Below are 15,004 nucleotides of genomic sequence, written 5' to 3'. Positions count from 1 at the left end.
CCTGACCTCTCTACATCCTCCTTTCCTTGGGGATTTTCCCCTTCAGGGTTAAAAATTCATTTTAATGCCCCAAAACCTCCCTGCTGGGGGGAAGGTGCTGCAGTGGGAGCCCAAGGGGTTTTAGGGCAGGTGAACTTTGGGGCTTTTTGGGACTTGGGGGAGTGTGAATCCTCAGTGGGTGTCTGTGAGGGAGAAGGAAGCAACCCTAATCTTAACAAAATTAATATCTGGGAGAAAAGATCTTTGTTTATTCCCCTTTGAAATATTTAAGTGCTGATTTCCCCCCCTGCTGTGGGTGGTTTGTGTGCAGGACTCTTCATGGCAAGGGTTGTAAAGCCCTGGAACAGGTTGCCCAGGGCAGTGGTGGAATCCCCATCCCTGGGAATGTCCAAAAAATGTGTGGATGTGGGTTAATGATGACCATGGTGGTGGTGCTGGGTTTGATGGTTGGACTCAAAGATTTTAGAGCTCTTTTCCAACCTTAATGACTCTGGAATTTTAACTCCTCCTTGGGATCTGCTTCCATGAATCCTTGCACCGAGCGTGTGAAGTTGGGATAACACAAAGCTGGACCCCCATGGGGGCTCCTCCACGGCTTCATTAACGAGGGGAACCCAAAATTAACACGGGGCAAGTTGATTTTTCGTGGCTTTGCTGGCTGGAGTTCAGCTTGGAGGACTTTTTAACCTTAAACCAGACGTCTGCAGGTCTGGCTTAAATTACGGCTCCGCGGGCCGTCATCGGAGCTTAAAAGGAGCAGGTAACTGTAACATTTTTGAACAATTGCCCAGATGAAATTTTTTTTGAAGAAGAAACTTCTGTGAGTGTTCGTGGACACTGTGAGGAGACCAGGAATGCTTTGATTGATGAGTGGGGGCCGGGGATGCCCGGGAAGGAGCAGGTCCTTGGCTACCCTACACAGAGCGAGGGAGGCTGGAAAGACCTGCTGACGTGCTTTGTGGTGGGAGAACTGTGATCCTGATCCCTCTCTGATCATCAAACAGGGCCCAAATTCCTTCCTGATGACACGTGAGGGAGCGTGTTACCAGAGGAGCCAGCTGATGGACTCGGGGGGAGAGGGATGTTGTTTTTTGGGGGAGGAATTCAGTGCCTCCTGGAGGACTCTGCAGCCCACAGAGCTCGTGATGTTTTATTCCCACTGGAGATGTGGCCACTGAAGCACAGAATCGTGGAATGATTTGGGTTGGAAGGAACCTTAAAGCTCATCCAGTCCCACCCCCTGCCAGGGCAGGGACACCTCCCACTAGACCTGGTGTCCAACCTGGCCTGGAAAGAATTTTTAAGGGGTAAAACAACTTCCTTGTCCAGGGGCAAGGACACCTCCCATTAGACTGGGTGTCCAACCTGGCCTTGAAGGAATTTTTAAGGGGTAAAACAACTTCCCTGTCCATGGGCTTGTGGCACATTTTGCAAAATCACTGCATCTCCCAACCTGGAAGAAAAAAACCCCAAACCAGCCCCAAACCACAGCCCTGTGAACAGCAGAGTGTGAAGACAGGGTTGTTTGTGACTGCTCCCTCTTTGACATTTTCCAGGGAGGGGGGAAATGGTGGGAAAGGAGAGACACCATGAGCTGTGTTCTGCTCAGAGTTACCCAAATCTTTACACCCCAGTAAGACCTGACCCTTGAGGGTCTGGCGTCCATGGGAGCTTCTCCCAGGTTTGGTGCAGAGGCACTGCTGACTACAGGGAGTTCTTGACATAGTCAGGATCATAAAATCCTGGAATGGTTTGGGTTGGAAGGGTTCTTAAAGCTCATCTTGTGCCACAACCCTGCCATGGGTCCACCAGAGCAGGCTCTCCTTGCTAGACCAGGCTCTCCTTGCTGCTCTAATTTCTGCCTTAATCCCTTTCCAAACAGCCAGGCTGGAATCAGAAGGGTTTGGGGTTGTGCCAGCCCGTGCAAGGAGCTGCCCTGAATCAACTCCCTGGGCAGACGGACTCGCGTGGGGCTCATAAAACCCCAAGCACCTTCTTGGCAGAGTCACAGTAAATAAGAGTGAGTATTAAAAAAAAAATTTAAAAAAATTGGCCTGGTCTCCTGGGAAAGGGGGAGCTCCTGGCCCAGCTCATTCCCTGCAGTGCTGCAGCACTGGAAAAGGGAATTAGGGCTGAACTAGGGGGGGGGAATCCTCAGTGTTTGGATTGATAAAGTAAAGGGGAAATGGCTCTGTGAGGAGGATGGGACAGAGGGTGTTTTGGGCACTGGGAGATGACCTGGACGTGTCACTGTGTCCCTGCCATGAGGGTGCTCCAAGCCCTGTCCAACCTGGCCTTGGACACTTCCAGGGATGAAGCAGCCACAGTTTCTCTGGGCAACCTGTGCCAGGGCCTGCCCACCCTCCCAGGGAAGAATTCCTTCCCATATCCCATTTAACCCGGCTCTCTGGCAGTGGGAAGCCATTCCCCCTCATCCTGGCACTCCAGGTCGGTGTCAAACTGGGCTGGTGGCACAGATCTCTGTGATCCAGCCTGGCAGGATGCTCATGGAGCAGGGAGGCTCCTGCCAAAGCTGCCTGGCAAACATTTGACGCCTCTCCGAGGGGGTGCTGGTGCATCCAGGATGTTTCCATAACTCAGGCACCAAAAATAAGAGAAGACAAAAATAATCCCCAATAAAAACTCGCCTCCTAAAAGCAATAAATAACCCTGAGCAGATGCTGGCTGCTCTTAACCCAGTTTTCTACCAGCAGGCCTGGGAGGGAAAACACCAACTCCATCTTGCTGGGAAATGGGGCTTCAGCTTCATCCAGTTTTTGGCCTCCCAAATCCAGCAGAGCTCTCCAGGAGCAGGACATCCATGGACAGCACCACAGCACAGGTGAGCTCCCTGCCCAAGGGCACCTCTCCAGCCTCAGGGTTCTGCTGGCAGGGGAAGTTTTGCTCTGGAATAACCAATTTTGACTCCCTCCTCCCCGTGGCTGCCACAGCGGCGCCTTTTTGAGCTCTGTGAAGTGGGTTCATGGGGAAAAGCCTCCTGCAGCTCATTTTAAGCAGGGAATCACAGCATGGTTTGGGCTGGGAGGGACCTTAAACTCATCTCTTCCCACACCCTGCCACGGGCAGGGACACCTTCCACCATCCCAGGTTGCTCCAACCTGGCCTTGGACACTTCCAGGGATGGGACTTCTCTGGACAACCTGTGTCAGGGCCTCCCCACCCTCACACCAAGAGGATTTTAGGGCTCTGCATCCCACTTGAGTTGGGACTCACGGGATGTTACAGCCCTTGGGGTGTCCCAGATCCAGCTGGACCCTCCGTGCCCGAGGAGGAGAAACCTGTGGGAAGCTGGTTGAGCAGAGGGGGCTGTGCTGTCCTTGCTCCCACTGGGAGACACCGGGGTGGGCTCCAACTCCCCCAGAATTTAGTGGCCCCTTTTGGGTCTCCATCTGGAGCCGATGGAAGGGGATCCCTGTTCACAGTAAAAGTGTTTCTGGAGGGGTGCCCTCACCAGAGTAAATTGTTGGCAGCCACGGGCTGATCCTCTCTTCATAAACAAAGGGAAGGAGATAAAAGCAGCAGCAGCTCGAGCTGCCTCCACCTCCCCCCCGGAGCATCCCGGAACACCCACCCCACATCTGGAGCTCATCGGGGGCAGGACGGGGATGGGAACCAGCTGAGCCTTCCTCCAGAGTGTGGTCCTCGGGAGGGAGCCCAGGCAGGGCCCAGTTTGGGCTGGAAGCCTGGCTCAGAGCCGGGGTGGCCCGGGGAATCCCGGAGTGGGAGCGTTGGCTGTGCAGGGCCAGCAGTTGGACTTGTTGATCCTCGTGGGTCCCTCCCAGCTCAGGATGTTCCATGAGGGGGAAAAGTGAGGTGGTTTAAAGGTGAACCAGCAGGGGAAATGAACCCAGCTCAAAGGAGAGATTATAAATCAGAATAACAATTTCATAAAATAATACAATAAATACGATTATACAGACAAACAGTTGGTTTTAACCCACAAAACCCAAATGTATAACCCAGCACCCTGGGGCATGAACAGAGTGGTGTTCACTGGGCCCCCTGAGTCCAAAGTAAAAGGAGAGGGAAAAAACCTGTTGGTGAGAGTGGTGGTGCAGTCTACAATCAGGGTGTTTGCCACAGGCTCTAGAAGGAGGTGATCTGGAAATCTTGGAGCAGGCACCTTGAGCTTCAGGAGTTTGTTATCAGCAAGGCCAGTTTGAACCCATTTTTTTGCAGCCAAATTGCAGATGGATTTCTCAGTGCAGAAAGATTTTAGAGAGCAAGGGAGGAAAAAAAAAAACAACCCTGCGTGGCCACACTGGAAATGTTTGTATTTTCCATTTGCAAGAGGAACATTTCCCAGTTTAAGGGTTGGAAGCCAGTTCTGCTGAGAAACTCGAGGACAGCGTGGAACAATTAAAAAAATAAACAGGAAAACAGCCCAATTTGCTGCAGTGAATGAATTTATTTCGGGATGAAGTGTCTTGAAATAAATGAAGCGGAGCCCCCTGGTTGGCTCCAAATGAGATCTCAGGAAGCTGCTTGTCTGCTCCATTTTCCCCTTCTAGACCCTTCCCTTGGCTTTTCTTGGGGGAAAAAAAAGAGAGATGTTGTGTTTACAGGGGGTCAGTGCCCAAATCTGCTTTCTCCTGGCAAGCTGAGTGTGCAGCCAGACACCTGGAATCTCCAGGGAGCAGCTCATCCAAAGGATGCTTTGGGAAGGTGTGGCCCGTGTCTGGTAAGTCCCAGCCTTCCTCTTCTCTGTTTTGGGTCGTGATTTCACCCCTGGGGGGGGCTGGGACGTGTCTTTGCAGCCCCTGAGACCTCGGGGGGTCCCTGCCAGGGGCTCCAACGTGAGCCCTGAGGGAGCTCAGGGAGCTGGTGGGATGTGCTGTGGAGGGGATGGAAAAGCTGCTGCTGGAGATCACCTCTGCCTCACCCACTCCTCACCCCCATCAGCCCTTATTGGGGTGCCTGGACCCCACATTTGAGCCTCAACTCACCAAACCTCATGGAAACAACTGTAATTTTGTCTCCTGCCCCCATCCTAAGCGTTTTTCAGCCCTTGGCCATTGTTTGAGGGTTATTTTTTGGGGGTGGAGGCCGACAGCAGACAACTGACAAATCCCCCTTAATCCACCTGAGCTGATAAATCTCTTGGTAAATCCCTCCCCGGCGCTGCTCCCCTCCAACAAACCTCCTTGGCACCATCCATCAGTGTCTCCAGCCCCTGGGTGCCTCCTGGGCCCTGTCTGGGCAGGGAAAGCCTCTCATTTATAAAACTTGGGGACCTCCCACAGCTTCCCCGCGACCCCAGCCAGGGGGTCAGTGCACTGAGTAAACTGGTTGAGGGGGCAGGTCCTCCTATTTATGTGGAAAGCCATTAGCAGGGAATCTCTTATCTCCTCCCTGTTGGAGGTGGAGGTTTGGGGTGATGGAAGGGCCTTGGGCAGCATTGGAGCTGCCCCTGGAATGCCCCAACACGCTCTGCTTTGCCCTCCACGCTCCTGGCTGGGTTTTACAGCAGGTTCTCAAAGTCATGGCATGAGAGCAAAGGGTGCCCCTGGTTCTGGGAGGCAGAAAAAGCACATTCCCAGAGCCAGGAGTGTGGTTACTCCCTCTTTTCTGCTCCTCTATCCAAACCCAGCACAGGAAAATGTTCCTGTTGGCCACATCCCAGTTGCCTGTGCACCAGGAATGATCCCTTTTAAGCCCAGGCCCTCCCTCACCTCACCCACCAGGGATGTCTCCACATTCCCAAGGAGCTTTTGTTCCGTTTAAGGACCCGGATCTGTTGGGATTGTTTGTGCCAAGATGGATTTTGGAGGTGTTGCTTTTTTTTTTTTGCAGTCTCTGCAACCCAACCCTGACACCATCACATGGTGATTACTAAATCCTGAGAAATGTGGGATCTTGGCTCTTGACCTGGGAAAAGAGTTGATGATTTCAAGGAATGGGCAGGACAGGGACAGCTGGGGGGAGCAGAGCACTGTGTGTTGGGCTGGGAGCAGGGAAGGGAGCACAACTTTTCTTAGGAAACACAGTTCTTTGTTGAATTTCCAGATATATTTGGGCATGTTGGAGACACACACCATTGCTGATTCCCAAGAAATAACCGGGAAGAACTCTGGATCACTTCAGTGCTATGTGTGAACACGGGTGGTTCAGCTCTGGGTGCAGCATGAGTAGCTGTTGGGTTGTTTTTCCATGTTCTCCAGAAGGAAATACCACTTTCTTGGGAATAAAAACAGCTCCCAACCTTCCTGCACCACTCCCTGCCTCTCTCCTGGGGGCTGGAATGTGTGGGGGGCAGCAGTGGGGCTGCTGGTTTAGGCTCCCCAAGGAACCAGACCCGTGCCAAGGGGTGGTGTTGCCCTCCATGAGGGCCTGAAATCCTGGAAAAGGCACAGGATCTGTGGGATAATACAGAGTAAAACCATGGGGGCAGTCTGGGGAGAGACAGTGGGGATGAGGTCTGGCCCACTCCAGGGGTCTGAGGGGATGCAGGTTTTGGGGGACTTCTGGTGCTCAGGGCTCCCATCCCAGTCTCCCTGTTGACATCCAAGGGCTCTGGATTGATAAATTGGTTTTTAATGGCTGCATCTTTCTGCCTTGCTGTTGCTGGGCTGTGCCACGAGCCTGGGGGACCAGGAACCCACTGCTGGATGCCAACCAGGGCACGTGGTTACACGAGGAGGCCCAACCAACACTCTCAGCATCCTGGGACCTGTTGTTTGTTGGGGGTTTGGGCCCCTCCCATCTCCCTGATCCCATTCCCTGGTGTTGGAAACCCACACCTGAAACTCAGCAGGGTGAGAGCTGCTTTTAACATTTCTTTTATGCCTGCAGGGAAAAAGGCACCATGGTCGTGTTTGTACCTCCCCATCCTACCCGCTGAAGTGTTTAGGATTCCCACTGGATCCACTTTGCCTCTGGATGATCATCTCCCAAAACATCTCTGCTCTTGGAAAGCCTCAACAGAATGTTCTGCAAGAGCTGAGCAGGGAGCAGTTGGAGACCACAGCTGTGAGTGTCCGGGCAGAGCTCCCTGGTGAGTCTTCACAAAGGAATTCTGCTTTCCTCCCACTGCTGTCCCTCTTTGCAGCCTCCCCGGAGCCACTGGAGCAGGGAAGTGCTGTGCTAGTCCCTGGTAGACTCTGCAGAAGCTTTTTAAAGGAGTTGGAGGGACACACAGATCTTTTTTTGTTGATTTTAATACAAACATTAAGCTCCTTGATTCCAGCAGAGATCCACTGTGAGCCATATTCCCTATCCCCTTGGAACCTGCCTTTTCTGGGGATAGGGTGACTGATTAGGTAAATGTTGGAGCCCTGGGCTATGGATTTGATTCCTGTGCTTCCTGTGCAGTGGGTAACAGAGCCAGGACACAGGTCTGAACATCCCCCTCTCCTCTGACACACACCTTGGCCCGTGGCAGACGTGCAGCCCTTCAAACACCACCTAGAACTGGTCCAAGGATGGCCCAGGGTGGAGACTATTCCCAGCAAAAAGCCTGGATGTGGCTGCAGTTGAGGGAGAAGCGACAGGGATGGGAGCCAAGCTGGGTCATTTGGCTCCAGGGACACCAAGAGTCTCCAGCCTGTTGGTTTAGTGACATCCATGAATCCTCTGTGTTTGCAGATCCGTCGTGGTGCACCGACGGTGCTCTGAAGGTGAATGGTCCCACCTGTCCAACTGGCACAGAATCCCAGGATCACTGAGGCTGGAAAAGATCTCCATGACCACGGAGTCCCCCCTGTGCCCCCTCCCCACCTTGCTCCCCAGCCCAGAGCACTGAGGGCCACGTCCAGTCCTTCCTTGGACACCTCCAGGGGTGGGGACTCCAAACCTCCCTGGGCAGCCCCTGCCAATGCCTGAGCACCCTTTTCCATGAGGAAATTCCCTCTAATATCCTGGGGCTGTGTCCTCTTGTCCTTTCACCTGCAGTGTTGACAGTCCTCGCCCTTCCCCACCCTCACCTGGGTGAGACCTCGGCACCCAAAGCTCCGCCGGGTCAGGAACAGCAGGAACCAGGAAGCTCCTCCAAAACAAAGCATTATTTGTCTTCAGATTTTGTGATTATTCACTCGTCAGAAAACAATAACTCTTCCTTGTCATCCATGGTCAGCCCTGCCAAGTCCATTCTGTCCTGTCCCCGCTCCAATCTCCCACCACCTCCGGGACGGAGCGATCCCTCCCCACGTGTCACGTCTGCCACTTGGAACAGTTCTCAGTCCACAGCTTTGTGGCCCTTTTCCACGGCTTCCCCAGGCTCATTTGTTTCATTTGCATTAATTAACCCTGCCCAGCTCAAGCTCCTCAAGGCCCTGGCGTTCAGGGGCACGAAACTCTGGAATTTTCAATCCTGGCCTGAAGCCTCTTTGGTGCTCCATGAATAAATAAATAAAATAAATAAATAAATAAATAAATAAATAAATAAATAAATAAATAAATAAATAAATAAATAAATAAAATTTAATTAAATAATAAATAAAAATTTAAATAAATAAAAAATAAATTTTTTGTATAAATATATAATTTATTATATATAAAAATAAAACGTGTATATGCATATTAAAATACACCCATAGAAGACATATATAAGAATATGTAAACCAGTGTATCTATATTTAAATTTAAAGAACACACATATTTTTTGGACTGCTCTATGGAGATCTATATATACTGTACAGAAGTAAAAAAAAATGCATATTTATATGCTGGACGTACTGTGGCATTTTATATGTGTATAAATTATACAGATAGAAGAATATACACATATAAAAGTGCACATATAAAATCTACATAAGCTCTGTATGGTATTTTATATGGATGTAAATTATATATTTGCAAAAATTACATATAGATACAAAAATGAATTATACAAAAATATACATGTGTAAAACTAGACATTAAAACTAGACTAGAATATAAAATTTATATACTGTATCTGTTAATTTATATGTATATAAAATATATACATATATAGTATATATGTATATATGCTATAGATATTAATCTAGCATATATATATCATTTATTTATATACCATTTATTTATTTATATAGTATATAGTATATATTTATATAGCATATATTTATAGTGTATCTATAGACTTATTTATATTATATGTATTTATATTTGTTTATATACTATATATTTATTTATATACTATATATTTACATATTTATGTGGCATATATTTATAATGTATCTATAGACATTTATATTTATATTATAGATTTATATTTATTTATACACAATATAGTTAATTATATAGTATATATTTATATATTTATGTGGCATATATTTATAGTGTATCTGTAGACTTATTGTGTATAAATAAATATAAATCTATAATATAAATATAAACATGTTATTTATATAGTATATATTTATATATTTATGTGGCATATATTTATAGAGTATCTATAGACTTATTGTGTATAAATAAATATAAATCTATAATATAAATATAAATATGTTATTTACATAGTATATATTTATATATTTATGTGGCATATATTTATAGTGTATCTATAGACTTATTTATATTTATATTAGATGTATTTCTATTATATATATTTATATTATGGTGGCCAAAACAAAATGGCGGCCGAAACAAGATGGCGGCCAAAACAAGATGGTGGCTCCTGTTGGCAAAGGCCTCCCAGGCCTGGTGTCTCTGTGGGAGAACCAGGATCCACCACCAAATACTGGGGGAGGAACCACCTCTTGCTTGAGGAACCACCTCTTCCTTGAGGGATTTTTGGATCCATTGCCAATATTGGGGAAAAAAAATCGCCTCTTGGCTGAGGAATTTCTGGATCCACCACCGAATTTTGGGAGAGGAGTCGCCACCTCGGTGGTTTGGGGTTGGGTTTTTCTGAAGACTTGCAAACTCCACGCTCGTCTCCGCTTTTGTTCCATGTTTTCTGGTTGGATGTCAGGCTGGGTTTATATTCCCCTCGTCTTTTCCTTCCTGGGAAGTCATTTGGAGAAGCTCCAACTGGTTTTTCCTACTGGGAAGTAATTTTGAGAAGCTCCAAGTGAGCGAGGGGGGTTGAACGCTCCGAGCATCCCATTTCCTGCCTTATTCCCTTTTCCACGGCAGGATGACCACAGGGATCCAGAACATCACCTGGCAGCTGGAATTTTTAAGCTGGGGCTTAAATGAAAAACCTTGACTTAAAGCAACAAAAATTTGCCACTTACACCATGGGAGTTGCCAGCCCACACCTCATCTCCATGAAATCACACCCCAAATCATCCCTGATCCCAGCCCAGCTCATCCCAACTTCACATTTTTTTTTCCCTGCAACCGCTGTTTTCATTCTGATTTATTTTCCTTTGTGCTCAGATTTTCCAAGTAGCCTTTTTTTTTTTTCCCTTTTCGGTCATTAAACTACATTTTTTGTCCTTTTTTTTTTTTTTAAATATTTATTTATTCATTTTTGGGCTGGCTGGCAGCGGGATTTGGGCTTTCCTTTGGGTTCTTTCTCCCGGAGATTTATGACTCTCCAAAGATTCTTCCTAAAATATTTACAAAAGCGGGAATGTTTGACTCGGCCGAGGCTGTCAGGACTCTGGGTGGCACGAGGGGGGAATATAAACAGACCTTTTTTTCCATTCCCAAAAACCCACGATAAACCTTTCCTTCTTTTTGTCTCTTCCCCCCTCTGGTTGTTCCCTGTTATCCGGTGCCAAGCCCCGCAGGGCCTTGGCTTTGCCTGAAATGGGGGGGTTTTCCAAGAAATCCTGGAATTTATACCCATTCTCGTGTGGGCACGGGGTGGTTCGAACCTATTTTTGAGTGAATAATAAAATAAATCATATTTTTCTGGCTGGGGATGGTGTGTTGAAGGACGGGATTCGGGCATTTCCCTGCGCCTTAAATGCCAAAATAAATGTTTAATGGGGGTGATGGGTCTTAAAAGGGGTAATAGGGTGTTAATTGGGGGTAATTGCTGTTAATTAGGGGTAATCGGTGTGTTAACTGGGGGTGGCACGTGTTAAATGGGGACGATGCACCTTTAATCCTATTAATTTATGGGATGGGGTCAAACGCTGCTGAAATGGGGCTCAAACAGTAGGTTGGCTCTGACTCCTCTCCCGGGGGAATCTCCTGGGAACCAGGAACAGGGGCTGGGGTGGGACCAGGGGGGTGGGACTGGGGAGGTGAGACCACAAACGGCAACATTTCACCCCAAAAAAACGCTGAGCCCCAGCACCGACCCGAGGAGCAGAACGGTGAGAGCCCAGCTGGGCCTGGGAGGTGTTTTCCTTGTAAAATAAAATAAAATAAAATAAAAAAAAATGGGTTTTTGACCACGGAGCTGCTGCCCCAGGAGCAAGTGGAACTGTTCTGCTGGCTGATCTTATCAAAACCTTTTTTCCCCCCTATTTTTCTTTTTGTTTTCCTCCTTTTTTTCCTTTTCTTTTTTCTTCTTTTCTTTGTTTTTCTCCTTTTTTTCTTTTTCTTTTTTTCTTCTCTTTATCCTCTTCTTTTCCTTTTCCTTTTCCTTTCCTTTTCTTTTTCTTTCCTTTTTCTTTTTCCTTTTCTTTTCTTTTTCTTTTTTCTTTTCTTTTTCTTTTTCCTTTTCTTTTCTTTTTCTTTTTTTTTTCTTTTTCTTTTCCTTTTCCTTTTTCTTTTTATTTTTCTTTTTATTTTTTCTTTTTATTTTTCTTTATCTTTTTCTTTTCCTTTTTATTTTTTTCTCCTCTTCTTTTCCTTTCTCTTTTTATTTTTATTTTTTTTCTCCTCTTCTTTTCCTTTCCCTTTTTATTTTTCTCTCTTTCCCTTTCCCTTTCCCTTCCCCTTTCCCTTCCCCTTTCCTTTTCCCTTTCCCTTCCACGTGATTTTCCCAGAATTGTCTCACTTTGACCCAACCCAACTGGAAGCTCCTTTCCCCAAAATTCCCCAAAATTCCCCAAATTCCCCTCTTCTTTGCCCATCCCCATCCCGGGAGAGGGGGGCGGGGCCGAACATCCCTCAACCCCCACGAACGACAATTCCCAGTGAAAAATCCACAGAATCCTCCTTTTATTTCCACTTGGAACAGCTCACACCCGAGTTCCGCTTTGTTTAACAAAAATAATATCAAACAGCTTTTTTTTTTATTATTATTATTTATTATTTCCCTCCCCCCACCCCTCCAAAATTCGGAATAAATGGTACAACAAAAGTCCCCTGCCCTCGGCCCCGCGGGGTCAATAAATAACGTACAAAAGGGCGCGGGAGGGGCCCAAATAAATAACATAAGTTACTTCCAATAAATAGAGTATCCAAAATACAGATGCATTGCATCCACTTCTGCAGCCGGGCCCGGGGCCCGACAATTCCGGCAGGAAAACGGGATAATCCGGGCTGGGCTGAGGGAGTTCTGCTCCCAGCACGGGAACAAGGTTCCTGCTTGCCTTTCCCCCCCTTTCTACCTTTTTTTTTTCCTTCTTTTTTTCCCCCTTTTCCCTCTTTTTCCTCCTTTTTTCTTTTTTCCCTTTTATCCTTTTTTTTTTGCATTTTTCCCTTTTTATTCCTTCCCCTCTTTTCCCTTCTTTCCTTTTTTCTCTTCACTCTTTTTTTCTCTTTTCCCCCTTTTCCCTTTCTCACCATTTTTCCCTTTCATTTTTTGCATTTCCCCTTTTTTCCTTTTCTTCTTCTTTTTCTTTTTTTCCTATTTTTCTTCCCCCTTTTTCTTCTTTTCGCTCCGTTTCCTTTTTTCCCTTTTCCCTCTTTTTCCCATCTCCTTTTTCCCTTTTTCCCTTTGCCCAATTTTTCTTTCCCCCTTTCCTTCCTTTAATTTCCTATTTTCCCCATTTCCTTTTCCCTTTTCCCCCTTTTTCCTTCCCCCCTTTCCTTCCTTTCATTCCATTTCCTTTTTTCCCTTTTCCCTCTTTTCCCCTCTCTCCTTTTTCCCCTTTTCCCTTTACCCCATTTTTCTTTCCCCCTTTCCTTCCTTTAATTTCCTATTTTCCCACTTCCTTTTCCTCCTTTTCTTCCCCTCTTTCCTTCTTTTCATTTCCTTTCCTTTTCCCCTTTCCTCTTCCCCCCTTTTTATCCTTCTTTTCCTTTTATTTCCCTTTCCCCCTTTTCCCTTTTCTCCCCCCTCCCCTCCAAGCCCAGGAGGGAAACACTTTGCAGCCCCTTCCCTCTTTCCAACCCCATTCCCTCTTCCCAAAACCATTCCCTCTTTCCAATGGGAAGAAAACCATGGCTTTAAACAAAATTCCCCTGGATAAACTGGGAAAACAACTCCTCCCCAGCGGGATCCTGGAGCTGGGAGAGCCCCCCACTCATCCTCGCCTCTGTCACACCATTTTAAACATCTCCTCGTGTTTCCAAACCTCCCCTTTTCCCAACCCCTCCTCTCCCGGGCTGGGAACGGCAAAGCTGCAGCTCCAGAGAGGCCAAAGCCAACCCCCAAATCCTCCCTGACAGATGTTGCACACGGGTTGTTATTATTATTAATATTAATATTAATATGAATATGACCTAACACGTGGGAGGAGGAGGAAGGAGCCGGATGAGATCCTGCTCCAGCTTTGAGGAGGGAATTTTTCCATCTTTTTTTTCCCCCCCTTTCTGCATTGTAGGCATTCTTCTGGACAGCTCCAGCTCCTATTACAGCAGAGAGGGCTGGAGAAATGGAAAGCATTAGGGAAAATCCTATTGGAACCACATTTCCAGGGCCCAGCAGTGACGTGGGATGGCACCGGCGGAGCCGGAGGAGCCCCGAGGAAGACACGGAAGGAGAATCCATCCTTTTGGCCACACCATGGGGTCCCAGCTCACCCCAAGAGCCCATCAGGGATTTTTTTTTTGTGGTTCCAAATCCCAGCTGCTCCCCCCCAAAAAAAAAAAGCCTCAGGAGCAGCGTGTGGCAGAGGGGGGGACGTCCCCTCTGGTGCCAGCAGGGTGAAATCCAGCAAAAAATGATGGATTGGAGCTATTCCTGTTGGTTTAACACACCCTTGCATTGAGTCAGCTTTTCTTCCCAACTTTTGGGGGTTCCAAGCTGGGTTTTTTCTGAGAATGGGGCACCTGGGGGGGGGTTGACAGCTGGGAGATGTCCCACCCTGAGCCTTCTCCACCTGCTCCCGTGTCCCCTCGTCTTCCTGCTGCTCCCACCACCATCCTGGTGAGAAGAGGGGCCCTTGGCCGGGTGCCTGCCAAGCAAGGCTCCCTAAATCCCTAAATTCTGCCCCAAAATGTCCCAAACCAGTGTGCAAACGCTCCAGCACTCCCTTGGGCACAGGGTCCTGCGAGCAGAGGCAGCTCCTGCTCCAAATCCTCCTCAGAGGTGTCGGGTCCTGCTCTGCTTCCACAACACCTTCCCTGCCTTTATTGCTCCCGTTCCCTTTTTTTTTTGTTTTATTTTTTTTTTTTACTGGAGGCTTCTGCAACAAAACTAATTTTAGTTTTATGGCAGCGAGACCTGGAAAGCGCCCAAGCCCTTGAGAGGCCCGTTATTATTATTATTATTGTTGTTATTATTAGATTTGGGTGCTTTTTTTTCCTCAAAGTCCGGACTGAGCCGCTGATCCTCCGTGAGCCTGGAGCTGCTCCCACTGCCCTGCTGCTCTTCCCATCCCCCAGCTGATTATTTTGTGCCACTTTTCCCATTTCCAGCCAAACCCAGGGGTGCAAACAAACACACCTCGGCTGGGGATCTCCCTGCCCCTGCAGTGTGGGGTTTATCCATTTTCCAGCCGCATTCCCATTCCCGGGATGCAGGTTCATCCCAGGAGGGGGGGTTCACCCCTCCCACACTCCCTCAGCTGCCTCCTCCTTTTCCCAAAGTGCAGGGAAAACTCGGTGTTACAGAGTGCAGGCTGCCAGCCCTGCTGAAGGATGGTGTTTATATTCCCTCACTGCATCCTGGCTCCGCTCAGCCAAGAGCCACGCTGGGATGAAAAGCAAGGGAAAAAAAAAATAGACCCACCAGCCTGGCCCGTTGTGGAGGTCGGGAATGCAGCTGCTTGCACGCAGGAGATGCTTCTTCCCATCCCATCCCATCCCATCCCATCCCATCCCATCCCAT

General features: G+C 47.8%; 1 protein-coding gene across 1 annotated transcript in view; it reads left to right on the top strand.

The window, feature by feature from the left end:
* LOC127461454 (uncharacterized) overlaps positions 1–8,923 on the top strand; it is a 30,405-nt gene extending 21,482 nt beyond the window's left edge. The window contains exons 13-17 of the mRNA XM_051769279.1: positions 1,883–2,020; positions 2,715–2,842; positions 4,587–4,702; positions 6,814–7,015; positions 7,606–8,923. The gene's annotated coding sequence lies outside the window, so the exon portion shown is untranslated. The remainder of the gene's footprint in view (positions 1–1,882; positions 2,021–2,714; positions 2,843–4,586; positions 4,703–6,813; positions 7,016–7,605) is intronic.
* The last annotated feature ends 6,081 nt before the right edge of the window (positions 8,924–15,004 follow it).

This window comes from Manacus candei, unplaced genomic scaffold (assembly GCF_025592945.1).
Source record: "Manacus candei isolate 608988 ecotype Guabito, Panama unplaced genomic scaffold, ASM2559294v1 h1tg000106l, whole genome shotgun sequence".
Taxonomy (NCBI): domain Eukaryota; kingdom Metazoa; phylum Chordata; class Aves; order Passeriformes; family Pipridae; genus Manacus; species Manacus candei.
The sequence above is the reverse complement of the archived record's forward strand: the minus strand, read 5'-3'. Positions and strand labels throughout refer to the sequence as shown.